Genomic DNA, 15,679 nt, shown 5'->3' with positions numbered 1-15,679 from the left:
GCTTTGGAATATGTTATATTGAAATGTTTGGTCTTCAAAATGGATCTTTAAATTGCTCACTTGAGTTTCATAAAATATTATTCAATGAGTTTTAGCTTGGGGTTAGGACAGAATTTCCAACAGTTTCTCAAATGCCTTAAGCAAACTTTTATCATCTTATACATCTTATACATGTTTATGTGAAGCAACATTCTCAGTATTGACAAATATAAAATAAAAATATTGTTCACCTGAAAGCTAATAGAGTTTCTCTAGTCCAACAGGGTCGAATATTCTCCAAAACTAAATTCTTTATAATAATAAAAAAAAAAAAAACTGTCGGGCAGTAGTGGTACACGCCTTTAATCCCAGCACTTGGGAGGCAGAGGCAGGTAGATTTTTTTTAATTTGAGGCCAGCCTGGTCTACAGAGTAAGCTCCAGGACAGCCAGGGCTACACAGAGAAACCTTGTCTCGAAAAAAACAAACAAAAAAACCCAAAAAACAAAACCAAAAAAAACCAAAATAACACCAACAAAAAAAACCCTACTCATTAATATTCAAGTTGCTTTCAACTATAATAAATAAAAATATGTGTACAACCAAGGTGCCTTAAAATTCATTTATGTTTCACTATCAGTAAATGTCTGATCTGAATACCTATCTTATATTCCCTATGACTGAAGTCACATAAAATCTTCATCAGCAAGAGGGGGTTACAGACAGCAAAGTTTAAGAAGTTTCATTCTAGAAATGGCTGGCATGTTCTGGCTGGAGCTTAGACTGAAGGCAGGGACTCCTAAGAACTGGCACTGAAGAGAAACTCCTGGCTTCTAACATGGCTTAGAAGGTAAGGATGCTCGTAGGGTACAGTCCTGGTGACCTGAGTTCAAACCCACAGGGGTAACTCCATAAAACTGTCCTCCAACCACCAAATACAGAGTGGGAACTGTGCGCCACCACACGCCACGGCATGCACAAAAATAAGTCATGTTCTATTCAAAAAAGATAAAAAGACAAAATCCAATGCTTACAGTTTAGTTCCAGGGAAACAAAAAGGCAAAGTTATCTCAGAGAATTAGTGAAGAAAAGTGTCTATTTTCTGGGCAAGAGATTCAGTTTAATTTATGCTAAAACTAGTAATAAATTCACATATTCATATATTAAAAGTAACCTTCCACCCCTCCTTATGAAAGGGGCCCCAGAGATCTTACATCCCCCTATATCGACACTGTGGTAAGATGGCTCTGTGAACTAGGCAGCGTGCCCTCACCAAACTTTATCTTGGACTTTCCAGCTTCCTGAACTGTATGAAATAAAATTCTATTGTTTGCTACAGTAACAAAAAAGAACTAATCCCGGTTACAATCATCCAGGTAGCTCTTCAACATATTTAAAACAGGCCAGTTGTGAGATAGACACTGCTCAGTCAGCACCAGAGGTGAGACACGCTGTACAGGCAGCAGGACAGCAGTTCCCATGGGTGGCTGTCAGCAACACGGTGGCACTCCTGGCTTTGCCTAGCAGAACTCTGAACACTCCTCAGCTCATAAATCTAAGGGGTACACAAGTAAGTCTCTCTAATCAGTACCACTGTTTTCCTGTTATTGCCAGCAGTACTCGGTGTTCTCTATTGTATATATTTAGCTAAACTCTAGAAATACACTGTTATCCAAAAGTAACATTTTATTAAGCAAAACAAATCCCATGTGATGTGAAAACAGCCTTCACAGAATACTCTGTAACACTGAAGTGAGCCGAAACTTTAAACAATAAAAACTAGTTATTAAACTTCAGGGATTGCTCATCAGGCCTCCCACCACACCCCTCCCCTCCACATGCCTTCAGCACAGAGATGCTGGCCTGCTGCACCCCATCACCTGGAGGGTGCTCCATCACTAGGCAGAGCAGTCCATCACCAGGCAGGGAACCCTATCACCTGGCAGGGAACCCCATGACCTGGAGGGTGCTCCAACACCTGGAGGGTGCTCCATCACCAGGCAAGGAAACCCATCATCTGGCAGGGAACCCTATCACCTGGCAGGGAACTCCATTACCTGGAGGGTACTCCACCACCTGGAGGGTGCTCTAACAACTGGAGGGTGCTCCACTACCTGGAGGGTGTTCCATCACCAGGCAGGGAACCCTGTCATCTGTCAGGGCACTCCATCACCTGGAGGGTGCTCCATTATCTGGAGGGTGCTCCATCACCAGGCAAGGAACCCCAACATCTGGCAGGGCCATCCATTACCTGGCAGGGAACTCCATTACCTGGAGGGTGCTCCTTCACCTGGAGAGTGCTCCATCACCAGACATAGCAGTCTATCACCTGGCAAGGAACCCCATCATCTGGCAGGCAACCCCATCACCTGGAGGGCGCTCCACCACCTGGAGAGTGCTCCATCACCTGGAGGGTGCTCCACCACCCGGAGGGTGCTCCATCACCAGGCAGGCAGGGGACCCCGTCATCTGTCAGGGCACCCCATCACTGGAGACCTGGACGTCTCAGGCTTATTTTCAGCAGTCCCTCAGAAGCTTTCATAACAGATTTTCTTTTCTTTAGGATTTGGTTGGTTGGTTGGTTGGTTGGTTGGTTGGTTTTTTACAGGAAAGATGATGTGAAATCATTTCAATGTGTCTACCTCAACAAACTAGTTTCTTTTATATTTTATCGTAAGACCCATTTCTGGAGTTTTTCATCTCTTTTGGTCTGTTTAAATTATGTCTAAAGTATCAGTAGAGCCAAATGATAGCAGACTATTTCAGTGAAGTAGTGACGTTTAGTATTGCTTTATCTTGTGTGTGCGTGTGTGTGTGTGTGTGCGTGTGCGTGTGTGTGTGTGCGTGTGCGTGTGTGTGTGTGCGTGTGTGCGTGTGCGTGTGTGTGTGTGCGTGTATGTGTGTGTGTGCGTGTGTGTGTGTGTGCGTGTGTGTGTGTGTGTGCGTGTGCGTGTGTGTGTGTGCGTGTGCGTGTGTGCGTGTGTGTGTGTGTGTGTGCGTGTGCGTGTGTGTGTGCGTGTGTGTGTGTGTTTACACAATTGTGTCCTCATACACAGCCAGTACACTGTACTCACTGAGCCGCTTCCGAAAATCCTACTGCTATGTCCTCTAAGAATATGAATCACATTTTCTATCTGTGTAATTGTGTTATGCCACTAATCCCTTAGGGACTTGTGAACAAGTCATTAACCTCTTGAGATCTCAATTTCCTTGGACGTTAACCAAGAATTAACATGGACACTAGGTCTCACAGGTCTTCCTACGATTAAATACCTAAATACTATGATGCTATTATTAGTAATGAAAATAATAGCCCTTTAGCCAGCATCCCAGGACTCTTGGGGCTTCTGTTGCATTGAATATAAACACTTCCATGTTTATTGCTTTGAAATAAATTCTTGTACAGATAGCCCATTTTTGAGTGTAAATGAGAAAATAAAATAAAAAATAAAAAAATGAGAAAATAAATGAATACATTCATCAAGTCATTCCCATAATCAAATAAAACTTCTATCTAGAACATGATTTAGTGCCACAGGGGAAGAGAAAAAAAAATCACTGTACAAATATCAACAGAACAGTTAACAAAAAAAAACTCGGGATGAATATACAAACAGATTTCTCCAAAAGACACTGATAAAATTACACTTTTCTCTTGAGGTTTTAAAAGTAAAGTTTAAGCATAAAATTATCCTTTTAAGTAATAGTGGGAGGCAAACACAGGCACAGCGCACACATTTCCGCATAAGCCAAGGGCAGCTTGCTATACTTGAGTTTATCATATTCTAAAATATTGCTGCTATTGTAATGTCATTAAAAGCAGGGTATTAATAGAAGAAAGAAAGAGAAAAATACTACAATTTTCAAACCATTTATAGTTGGAAAATCCAGTATAATACACTTAAAGGTATTTTTCACAATCTATAAAATTTGGTAAAGTGGTCATTAAATGAACAAGATCTCATTTTCAATACCAACAACAATAATAAATATCTGATACTTATGCTAATATGGTATTCTCTAGCACTGGACAAATAAAATTAGTAAACCTTAACAGGAGAAATAAAAAAAAAAAACAATTTAAAGGAAAAAACAAAACAAAGCAATATATGCCTTGCTTCTAGCCCTAGTGTTTAAAAGCACTCAGGGCTGGTGCAGTTTCAAGCAAAGTATCAAAATGTAACAGCAGATGTTTAAAGAAGTTAATAAAGCAAAATTATATGATGTAAGATGTGGTGTGCATTGAATCAAATATTTTTAAATGATGTAACTCTTCTGGGGAATGACTGGCTGTCATTCAAGGAGAAAACAACTCAATTCAATGTAATACCATAAGCCACATGAAGTCCAGCTGCATAAGATGCTAGAGAGATGGGTTGGCAGTGAAGAGCACTGGCTGCTCTTACAGGGGACCCAAATGCAGTTCCCACGTTGGGTGGCTCAGATGGACATTGTGGGATGGGGACACGGAGATTCAGCAAGGTGAGGAGAAATGATGTGAATGCCATTTTACCTACCCCACTGCTGCTTCTGAAACCACGTGCCCAGGAGACATGGGGAAGGGTGGAGAACCAGTAAAAACAGCAAGGAGAGGACAAGTAAGGAGAATAAAAATTAGGAAAGTGTTGAACATGTCTCTTTATCTCATAAAGGAAATCGGGACTAATCCAGTGCTGGCTGTCAGTATGAAAATTGAAGAACAGAAGAATATCTGTCTAACTAAGCGTCTCCCTGTAATGCAGGAAACCTTTTGGCATTAGGTGACAGAGACACGGTCACTACAAATCACAATGGGTTAGTAAATAGGACTGTAGATGCTTTGGTGGCTGTGGAATAAAAGTGTAGATGTGGTGGCTGTGCTGAGTTCACATCCTAGAGCACAGTAAGGCTAAACTTTTCAATCTTCTAGTACCTACCTCCCTTCTTTTAAGTGGTGTCAAAGTCAGGGTAACATTGTGTCCTTCATAGGGCTGTTGGTAGTCCAAAGACAAAGGCAAGTGCTGATGAATATTGGATATGAGTTGTCTCTGTCAAAACTCATGCTGCAGCTTAATTCCCCAATGTGATAGTGTTGGGAGGTGATGAAGCCTGAACGACGGACGTGTGACCCAGTGCAAGATCTTATGCCGTGGTCACCTGGTGACTGGATCAAAGTGGTTCCGAGAAAGTGACTGGGAGAGTGTTGTTAGACAAGAGCCAGTCTGGCCTCGCCTGGGTTTCTTGCTTCCTCTCTGGCCACATGGCTTTGGTCCCATACCCTTCAGACTGATGCCATTTGTGATGCCTAGATGTAACTAGAAAGCTCTTGTTAAAGATCCTCTAAAACTGTCTGCTAAATGAAACATATTCCCTATAAAGCACTTAGTTGATGATGTTTTTGGATAGGAACAAAAAAAAGTGAAAGAGAAAAAAAATACCAACTATTGAAAACAATTTCTGACCCAAGTACCATGGAAAAGAGCACAAAAGCTTGGTAACTCATTGGTGGTATGCTTAAAATATGCAGAAATCATGTCAATGCATTCAAAATGAGCCAGAAAGGCAGAAAAATATTTGCAATCTTAGGTTGAAAAAACCTCCCTTTACATCTTTCTCTAACATTTGCCAGTATGGTTTTTTAAAATCAACTTTAAGCTGGCAAAGGCAGTATGTTTCTGGGGATCCACACAGCATGTGAATATGAAATCAAACAGTGGTCTCTCAGAGCTGGGCTGTCAGCCTGAGGTATGGGAGCTCTAATGAGTGTTGCTGCATCCTGTGTTCTTCCAGGAAAATCTACATTCCACATGTTCACGTAAAGACAACCAGCTCAGAAAGAAAACTTGGAATCTCTCTGTAATCTATTAATGTTACATAACTCGGAGAGGAATGCAAACCCTAGAGGCTGTGCTGTATGTATGTATGTATGTATGTATGTATATATGTATAGTATGGATTTGACCTGAAGGCTGCTCAATATGTATAGCATGGATTTGATGCCCAGGGCTAACAGTTGTCCAAAACAGTATGGTAATACTCAACAACAAAATGCTGTGATTCCGGCCACTTTCTACTACAGTAAAATACACTGTTAGGTAACTTCTAATACGTTGGTTATTGTGGAGGGTCTCTGCAGGCTTTACAGCAGTCATGGAAACGATCCACAAAGAGGCAAGAATGAAACTTGGTTCAATCTAATTTAGGTAGCTGTGCTTGGTCAGGACTTCCAGAGTCTGACACCAACCAGTTCATTTATTTTAGCCATATTTAAGCAGAGTACCATTTTGGGAAAAAAAAAAGTTTTCTGATAACAGTTAACTCAGTCCCAAGTGCATAACAAATTTAAGACATGTTTACATTGAAATTCTTTACAAAGTACATCTGGCTTTTTTCACCAAGTTGGGTACTATTGACTCAGAAATGGAGACCCAGATTTAGAGTCCAGGGAGACTGACCGAGGGAAACAGAGTACCTGTGGGTGCCAGGATTGTCCTGACCCTAAGGGAGCATAGAAGTCACTTATGCTCTTGTAAAGCACATGTGACGTCATTCACGAGGTCTAAAAGCAATGGTGGTGATTTAGCAGCAAAGGGTCTGGAGTAAGTAAAGTATATCCCAGCAATGTGGGAGATACAGGGAGAGCCTGGCTCATCAGGGAGCAGAGGATTATCAGGTAGAAACCACAACCGTTCCCAGCATTCCTGGAGAAACAGATAAGCACTTCATTCCTTGAAGAGATAAACTGTGTACTTAATTTTTCCTGTCTTCCCCAGTGCTTATCTGTGTACACAAAGATTTTTTTTTTTTGCCCTCTACGGACTGTATTATTTATATGAGATCAAATTTGGTTCATAATTATGCCCATTTTACATAATAAAAGTACTTATTAATTCACTCTAAAAAATCTTCCAATAAACTGTCTGTACATGCAATGAGGTGGTAAAAGTTAATGTGTATGAGGCAGGCAAGATGGCTTAGTGTATAAAAGAGGTTTGCCGATGGGTTGGTCACCTGACTTGTATACCCAGGACGGTGGGCAGAGAAGAGAACTGACTCCTGCATACAGACTCCCACCGATGGACCACAGCACACTCATATACACAAACACACACTTTTAAAAATTAAAGTTTAGAATTATATTTTTAATTGGAATTGGGGCCTAATGAGCCCCACAACTAATCATTTTATAACTTGACATCAAGTAAAGTTATGTTAGACTCATGCAGATCTTTTTTTTTTTCCAAATGTCATAACGCTTTTTAAAGCATAGCAACAGAAACTATGTTAACAAGAGCAGCCAGGCTCAAATAAGATATGCCAACACACTTCTAGAAGACAGGAGTCAGATGGGACACAAGGCAGTCATCTAAGAAGGAAGAGAAATTCTGTCTTCAAGCATGGAAAGGGAGATCGTGAACAAGAAATAAAAGAGCCTTGGTGGGGGCTGGATTCAAACGCACCTTGGAGTCAGCACAAGGCTGGACACTAAATAGAAGTGTGTGTTGTGTTCCTGTGTGGACAGTCAGCTCCCCTGAGTGTTGTTAGCTTTTCACGCCCATCCTCTGAAAGAATTTTAAAGACTTTTTCTTTTAAAACCTAAAAAAAAAAAAACTAAAACATCACCTGTATTTGTTTACTTAAAACACCATAAAATATCCCACAAAGCAGGTGGAATAAACAGAAAATAAAAATCCTTCTTCTCCCGCTTCTGAAGGCCAAAACCTCAAGGTGAAATTCAATTGCTCTTCTGCAGCCACCCCACCCCACCCCACCCCACGTCACCCCCATCCCATGTTGTCACAGTGGGCGTCCCTCCCTTGAGTGACTTGTTCTAATCTTCTGTGACTCTCTATGTCTTCTCGGGGCATCCCTCTACGAGTGTTTGCCCCAAACTCCACATGCTGCAGCTATAATAGTCGTACTGGGGTAGGCCACCATGCCACAGAATTTTGCCTTATTCAGTCGCTTATAGCCCTAATTCCTACACACAGATACATGCTGAGGGACCAGAAAGGAAGATCTCAACGTGTAATTTATAGGAAAAATTCTGCCCGTAGCCACGAGTGCACAGCAAAGTGAAATAATAGCTAAATATGAATTGAAAACCTGTTCACGGGCTGCACCCCGCCCCACCTTGCCAAGCCCTGCCCAGCCCAGCCCGGCCCTCCCCTACCCCCGACCCACCCAGCCCTCACCTACACTGTCTAGCCACGCCCACCCTATCTAGCTCCGCCCCGCCCTGCCCCCACTCCGTCCCGCCCACCAAGCCCTGCCAAGTACAGTCCAGCCCCGCCCTACCTAGCCCAGCCCTCCCCTCCCGGTCTAGCCACGCCCCATCCTATTCAGCCCCGCCCTGCCAAGCCTAGCCCCGCCTTGTCTGTAAGTGGCTCTAGTGTCAAGAAATGTCCTCCTAACTAGAGAAGAGAGCAGGCCTCTCTGTGAGGAAATAGACTGTGCACTGGCCTTAGCCACAGCAGATGCCCTTGGACCCTGATCCTCATCAGGTGGTGGGGTTCCGTTTTTTGTTTCTCTTGACCATAATCTTCTTTTGTATGTTTTAAATAGAATCCCTCTTCCCCCTTAGATTACTGACGTGTTACAACTGTCTATGGCTCTCAGAACTCTCTTGGCATTTCTCCCTATGGCTGACGACTGCGCTTGTTGCATCATCTTTCTGGTTATGCTATTTTTTTATTTTAATTTCCTTTATTCTGCCAGTGGGTTCTTGTTAAAGAAATAAGTGAAATATGTCCCGGTGCATAAATATTCTGGAGTAATGTCCTCATTCATAAATGTGCAACAAGGAAGAATGTGTACCATAAGGAAAGAGGGAGAAACACGAGGAAATACTGTCACCATAGAACGAGCAGGATGGCAGGAAGAGAATAATAGATTAATGCAAAATGGAGGTGTAGTATTTGAGGAGTCACTACGAATGGCAGGAAACGATGTCAGGAATTAACTCTAAAATTGTGATCAAGAAATAACATAGGAGCTGGAGAGATGGCCCAACTGTCATGAGTACTCTCTGCTCTTGCAGAGGGCCCAGATTCAGTTCCCAACACCCACACAACGGCTCAGACCCATCTGTAACTCCAGTTCCAAGGGATCCAGTGCTCTCTTCTGCCTCCCACAGGCACACACAGGTAGTGCACATACCTATAGACAGGCAAACCACTCATACACATAAAATAAAAATAAAGTAAATCTTTAAAGAAAAAGATTAACAGTAAAGGCACACTATTAATAATAACAGAAAACAAATAAATCATGTTTGCCTGCCAAAAATACAAGACTGCTGGTTTTCTTTAAGCCTTAATAATGTGATAACCACAGCGTTGCTTCTTATAATGTCTGTGCTCCTGACTACACAGATCACTTTTTATAAATCAATACTATCTTTAAGCTCTTGGCCAAATAGAGATTTGAGGCTCTGTCAAGGACTATACAGGGTTACCAGAAGCCAGTCCTTTCCAAGAGTCTGTGGGGTTTTTTTAAATTCCAGGAAGACAACATTATAAGCCAGCATAGCTCAGAAACAATAGCGACAGCCCGGCTGGAATGAGTCAGCACTCCCGAGAAAAAGGTGCAGGCTTCCACTGATGGAGAAGTGTAGCCCAGAGTGTGGCAGCCAGCCCGGACAACAGAGCAAAGTGCTGGGGGGAAGGAAGGGAAGGGGAGTGAGGGGAAGAGGAAGAGGAAGAAGGGGAGGGGAGGGGAGGGGAGGGGAGGGGAGGGGAGGGGAGGGGAGGGGAGGGGAGGGGAGGGGAGGGGAGGATGCATATTGGAACTGAGAAACTCAGCATGTAAAAGCCCTTACCATCAAGTCTGACAACCTGAGTTTGGTCCTTGGAAGTAGAAAACCAACTCCCAGAGTTGTCCTCTGACCTCCACGGCATCCCCTACACACAAACACACACACACACAGACACACAGACACACAGACACACAGACACACACACATACATACACATACACACACACATACACACACATACATACATACATACACATACACACACACATAAACACACACACATACACACACACATACACACACATACATACACACACACATACATACATACACATACACACATACACACAAACACACACATACACACACACACATACACACACATACATACACACACACATACATATACATATACACACACATACTCACACACACACACACACATTCATTTTAAAGATAACAAACTTAGAAATCCACAATCGTTTGTCCTTGAAAACATTAGCAATTTTATGCTGAGTACCACTGGAAATTTCTAAGCTGTGTGATAACCAACTTTAATCATCACTAACTTTATTTCACTGAGAGCCAAGCAAAGAAACTCGGGGCCTGCTTAGCATTTTGAACGTGTGCACGTTTCGAACGTGTGCACGGAGAGGAGCACGCTTCCTTATTGTTTTCAGTTTTTATCATCATTATCATTGTCAGCGTGTGTGTACGTGGGATGTGTGTGTGTGGTATGTAGGGGTGGTGTGTGTGTCTGTGTATGTGTGATGTGTGTGTGTGGTGTATGTGTGTGCTGTAGGAAGGTGGTATGCATGTGTATGTGTTGTATATGTGTGTGTTTGTGTATTTATGGTGTGTGTGGTGTGTGTGTGAAGTGTGTTTGTATATGTGTGTGTTTGTAGTGTGTGTGTCTATGGTGGGAGTGTGTGTGTGTGTGTGTGTGAAGTCAGAAGACAACTTTCAAGCATGCTCTCTTTCCACCTTGTTGGCAGGGTGTCTCTTGTTTCTGCCATGCTGACTTTCACACTGCTAAGCCATCACGTCAGCTCAAAGGGAACAATGTCTACGAGGCGTTCCTAGATGAACAATATAGGAAAGCGCCTAACCGTGCTGGCCACTCAGTCCCTAAACCCCAGAGAGACCTCCCAGTCGGACAGTGCTGACTGGGTCCAGCGTGACTCTGCTTACAGAGGAAGTGTAGCCAGAGTGCATTGAGGCAGACTTGGGGTTACCACAGAGAAGGGTGACACTGTCTGTGTCAAGTTCCTCCTGCCCAGGATTAGCCCGACTCTTCATCTGCTCCTAGCATTTTTAAACGTTGAGGTCATTTGAAAAGCAAACAGCAATCCTGTTTATCTTCTGTCTAAAACCAACTTTTCCATCCGTAATGCGCTGCTTGAAGCAAGAAATCTATTATTTCTGAGTAAAATTTGTCTGCTAGAACCCCAGCCTGGGTATATTCTCCTACCAAGGCTTCCTTGGTTACATGTTGTCTTGTTATTCTGCTATGGCATAATGACACACTGAGTTTAGAAACCCTATGGGCATGCACATACGTAAAAGTGGCTACAAGGGGCCGGAGAACTGCCTGAGCAATTAAAAAACATAGTTGCTTTTACAGAAGACCCAGGTTTGATTTCCAATACCCACATGGCAGTTCACAGGGCATCCAGTGCCCTCTCCTGACCTCCTTTAGTACCGGGCACACACAGTGCACATGCACACATTCGGGCAAAGCACACATACACATAAAATCATAAGATATTATTTTTCTTTTCTATGGCTTTAGCGGACTCACAGCTTGCTTCTCTTACTTTATTCTATGGTGTTATTTTTGTTCTGTGCATCTGAAAATGGAACGCTGTGGAGGCGGGGCATTGACTCAGACAGTCCAGCAAAGTACCTGCCACTGAAGCTAAGTACCTGAGTTCAGACACCCAGCATTCCTGTAAAAGCCAGACATACTCCCTCGCATCTGTAACTCCACAGTTGGAGAGGGGGGATGCAGGGCTCATTAGCCAGTCATGATGGACACTCGTTGAGCCCTGAGTTTAGGGAGAAACTGTCTCAAAGTATAACAGAGAGGCTGAGGGAGATACCTGACACCAACCTATGCCCTCCATACCCATGCACACATGCATCACATAGGCACACACATGCTACATACACGTACATAAGAAGAAGGAAAGTTTTGGACCCTGTGTGTTCACACCAGCCTCAGTGTCTCCATAGTAACATTCATATTTTACAGTGAGAGGCAAACTGCTCTTAGGGGATGTTCATCACTGGAGGAAGGAAAACTGGAATTGTAGCCACAGCATCTGTCTGTCCTGTGGTGTTCAGGTTAGAGGTGCAGCAAGGAGGGTATTAGTCTGTGTGTCCTTTTCTGAGTTATCATCAGCTCATACACACAGTCTGTTAGCATGCTTCCTCAGGATCCAGGTATGTGCTGGTTTGAATATGCTTGGCCCAGGGAGTGGCACTACTTGGAGGCGTGGCCTTGTTGGAGGAAGTGTGTCATTGTGGGTGTGGGCTTTAAGACCCTCGTCCTAGCCACCTGGAAGCCAGTCTTCTACTAGCGGCCTTCAGATGAAAATGTAGGACCCTCAGCTTCTCCTGCACCATGCCTGCCTGGACGCTGCCATGTTCTGCCTTGATGATAATGGACTGAACCTCTGAACCTAATTAAGCCAGCCCGAATTAAATATTGTCTTTATAATAGTTACCTTGGTCATGGCGTCTGTTCACAGCAGTAAAACCCTGACTAAGACAAGGTAGAACCATGCCATCACGAAGAACACCGGGCTGACCCAGAGCCATGCAAGGGATCCTGGATCGTTGGCCCTCTCCCCTGATGTTGAGCACTTCTTCTGCGTAGAAACAATGGCAGTTCAGAATGAAGTCTGTGAGGAATAGTTTTAAATTCTTGTCAGTTGTGTCCTAGAATCCTAGGATCATGCAAAGTGGTTAAAACATCCGGAACAGAAGGTTCTTAGCATGTTCTTAGCATGTTTGTCTATGACCGATTAACTACCGTGTACGTATATAATTACACATTCGAAATCGGTTGTTTATGTTTAGGCCTGGCTGTGCTTAACAGTGTGTTGGGGAAGTTACTGAAAGGCATGGGATGAAAATAGAAGTTAGTTTTTTAGTATTCCTCTGATGAACAAGTTTACAAACCCCAGATTGAGTGGAGGGGAGAACCTCTGATGCACTGGGGCCTCCCTAACGAGAGTTAGTTAGTTAGTTAGTTAGTTAGTTAGTTAGCTAGTTAGCTAGCTAGCTAGCTACTTGGCTCTGCTGCTCCATAATTACTGGTGTGTCCCATACGATGGAGATGACTGACTTAAAATTTAACCAAATCCCTCTGCTGCTCACTAGATTTACTAAAGAAAAGCTAAAATCGCACATCCTAAGCGAGTATTGATATTACTGTAAGGTCAGGTGAGAATGTGGCTACTCGTGCGACTGTAACAATTATTGTACCTGGATTTAAAAAACCCACACTGACCCCTCTGTGTTTGCTCAGGCGCGTGTGTCCACTGCTGTCTCTCAGCTGTGCTAATTGTGAAGCCAGTCTGTGCAGCCCTAATAATGGCTCTGATTTGTCTTACAAGATGGCTAAGTAGGTCATGGTTTTGTGTCAGGAGGAAATGGCTTTTTCACGGTCAAAGGAACAACTGGCTTCGGTTGTGAGGTGTGTGTGCATGCACACTGTGTGAGCCCTCTAGCTGTGGTTGTGAGCTGTGTGTGCACGCACCCTGTGTGACGCATGGACACCTTGCCTGGTGACCTGGTGTCAGTCTTGTTGCTATCATTTTCCCATAAGACCATCACTTCACTCTCAACCTCCCTTTTTGTTCTTTAAGTCAGGAAATAGTGGCAGGATTTCCTTTCACATATTTCAATTCAAGAAAGCAACTTATAATACCATAGGTCCCGTCACCTTTCGAGGTAAACATAGAAACCTCACCTAGTTCCTGAGACATTTCTTGTGGAGACAATGCCACTGAGGCAATTGTTCATTTATGAACCCTGTGTCCCCTTGCAAAATGTGTCCTTCAGGTGAACTGAGCAGAAGCAGACAGCGGCAAAGGAACTTTGCCCCAAAGACTCATTTACTAACCCCATGTCCCCTTGCAGAATGTATCCTCTATGTGAGCTTCTGCTTGGCCGAAAGTGGGCTGTGGCAGAGGGGAGCTGTGGGAGAGCTGAGCCCAACTGCTAATCCTGGAGCTTTTCTAGCCTTTAACAAGCTCTCATGGTGTTTCCCACACAAGTGCAAGCAAGGAGGCTCTAAACAGAAGACCCAGTAGAGGAAGAGGACACCAGAAGGAGATGTAAGCAGTTTAGGACTAAAAATTTACCCTAGCTTGTAAATTTTATTAAGATACGTAATTACACAGCTGGATTCTTAAAGTGGTGTTGCCCAGGCTATGTATTTGCCAATTCATCAACTGTTGCCAGATAAGATTTCTTTCCATGGGACTGACTGGATCAGAAGTCAAGAGCACTGGCTGCTCTGTCAGACGATCAGGAATCAATTTCCAGCACCCACATTGCGGCTCACAACCGTCTGTGACTCCAGTTCCAGGAGATCCAAATGCCCTCTATGGCCTCCCCGGGCACACATGCAGGCAAAAGATGCACATACATAAAATAAAAAAAAATTTTTTAAATCTTTAGACCCTAAGCAAGGATCTTAAACCCTTCTATCTAGACTGTAAAGACTCAATCAGGTGAATGCCTTGTTTCTATAACACAAACCTCTTATACAGAGCGTATAATTTAGAGCAGTCAGTGTTTGTTTCCACACACACTTACTGAACATTCCCGCCTAGCTGAGGATGTGCATAGGAAGTTAAGAGGAATATCTTATCTGCATGGTAACATGGGAGGAGAATGTCTCCAGATAATACTTAGGACAAAGATCAAACACTCCATAAACACATGCTGTTGAGTTATGTGTAGTTGTTGGAAACTTGCAATGAGATGGAAAATTCAAGAATTTACTGGAAAATGCATGGAGAAATTGTGACTCACCCGCTTTTAAGAGACAGAGGACCTAAAAATACTCAAGAACAAAAATCTTATGAACCCATTCTTCACTAATATCCTTAATAATATTCACCACTAGGGACAGGAAATGTTGGGGCTCAGGAGTCTCCTCCAATGGTTTTTCAATGAAGGCAGCAGTTAGAGGATCCACAAGGGAGACCAGAAATATCTGGCAAAAGGTCTTGCCCTGGTACCAGGCCTCTATGCCACCCAAGGATAGAGTGAATTATTTTTAGAATAGGAGAGTGGAGCTTTGTTTGAAAGGAAGGTGTCCTGCCAGGCATGATGGACTTTATGGGTGTCTTGCAAAGGCGCTTTGTCCCATTGCAAACGCTGACCGGCTGCTTGTTTGATGTGATCAGATTTGCCTTACTCTACAAAGCCTGAAGGCTGCATTTGAAATTAGCATTTGTTTTACTCAGACAGAGCCCCTTGGCCTTGAAACTCCTGCTGTAGTCTCACTGGCATCCATCCCTAATGGAACCTGTGTAGCAAGCAGGATGCGTCCTCTAGAAATGTGAAGGAGCCTGCTGTGTTGCAGTTGTGAGCTCCCCTGTATTTAGTAAAGAAACCTGCCCTGTCATTCTGTCTCCTTTGAGAAGAGGTAGGCTAGGTCCTCGGTGCAGCAGTGAGAAGATAGAGACAAACGGGCTCGCTGGTGAACTGGTTACTTTGTCTCTGAGTGAAGTCACACCAGAGCAGAACAGAACCAGATATTGCTGGTAATGTAATGACACTTCCAGGGTGTCTTAGTCAGGGTTTCTAGTCCTGCACAAAACATCATGACCAAGAAGCAAGATGGGGAGGAAAGGATTTATTCAGCTTACACTTCCACATTGCTGTTCATCACCAAAGGAAGTCAGGACTGGAACTCAAGCAGGTCAGGAAGCAGGAGCTGATG

The 15,679-nt window shown here is 43.5% G+C and overlaps 1 protein-coding gene across 4 annotated transcripts in view; it reads left to right on the top strand.

Moving 5' to 3' along the window:
- Window positions 1–15,679, top strand: part of Ak5 (adenylate kinase 5) — a 205,592-nt gene that overhangs the window by 102,225 nt on the left and 87,688 nt on the right. The window lies entirely within an intron of this gene.

The sequence above is a fragment of the Mus musculus genome, chromosome 3 (genome assembly GCF_000001635.26).
Source record: "Mus musculus strain C57BL/6J chromosome 3, GRCm38.p6 C57BL/6J".
Lineage (NCBI taxonomy): Eukaryota > Metazoa > Chordata > Mammalia > Rodentia > Muridae > Mus > Mus musculus.
Note: the sequence above shows the minus strand (reverse complement) of the source record. Positions and strands in the feature narration are given on the sequence as shown.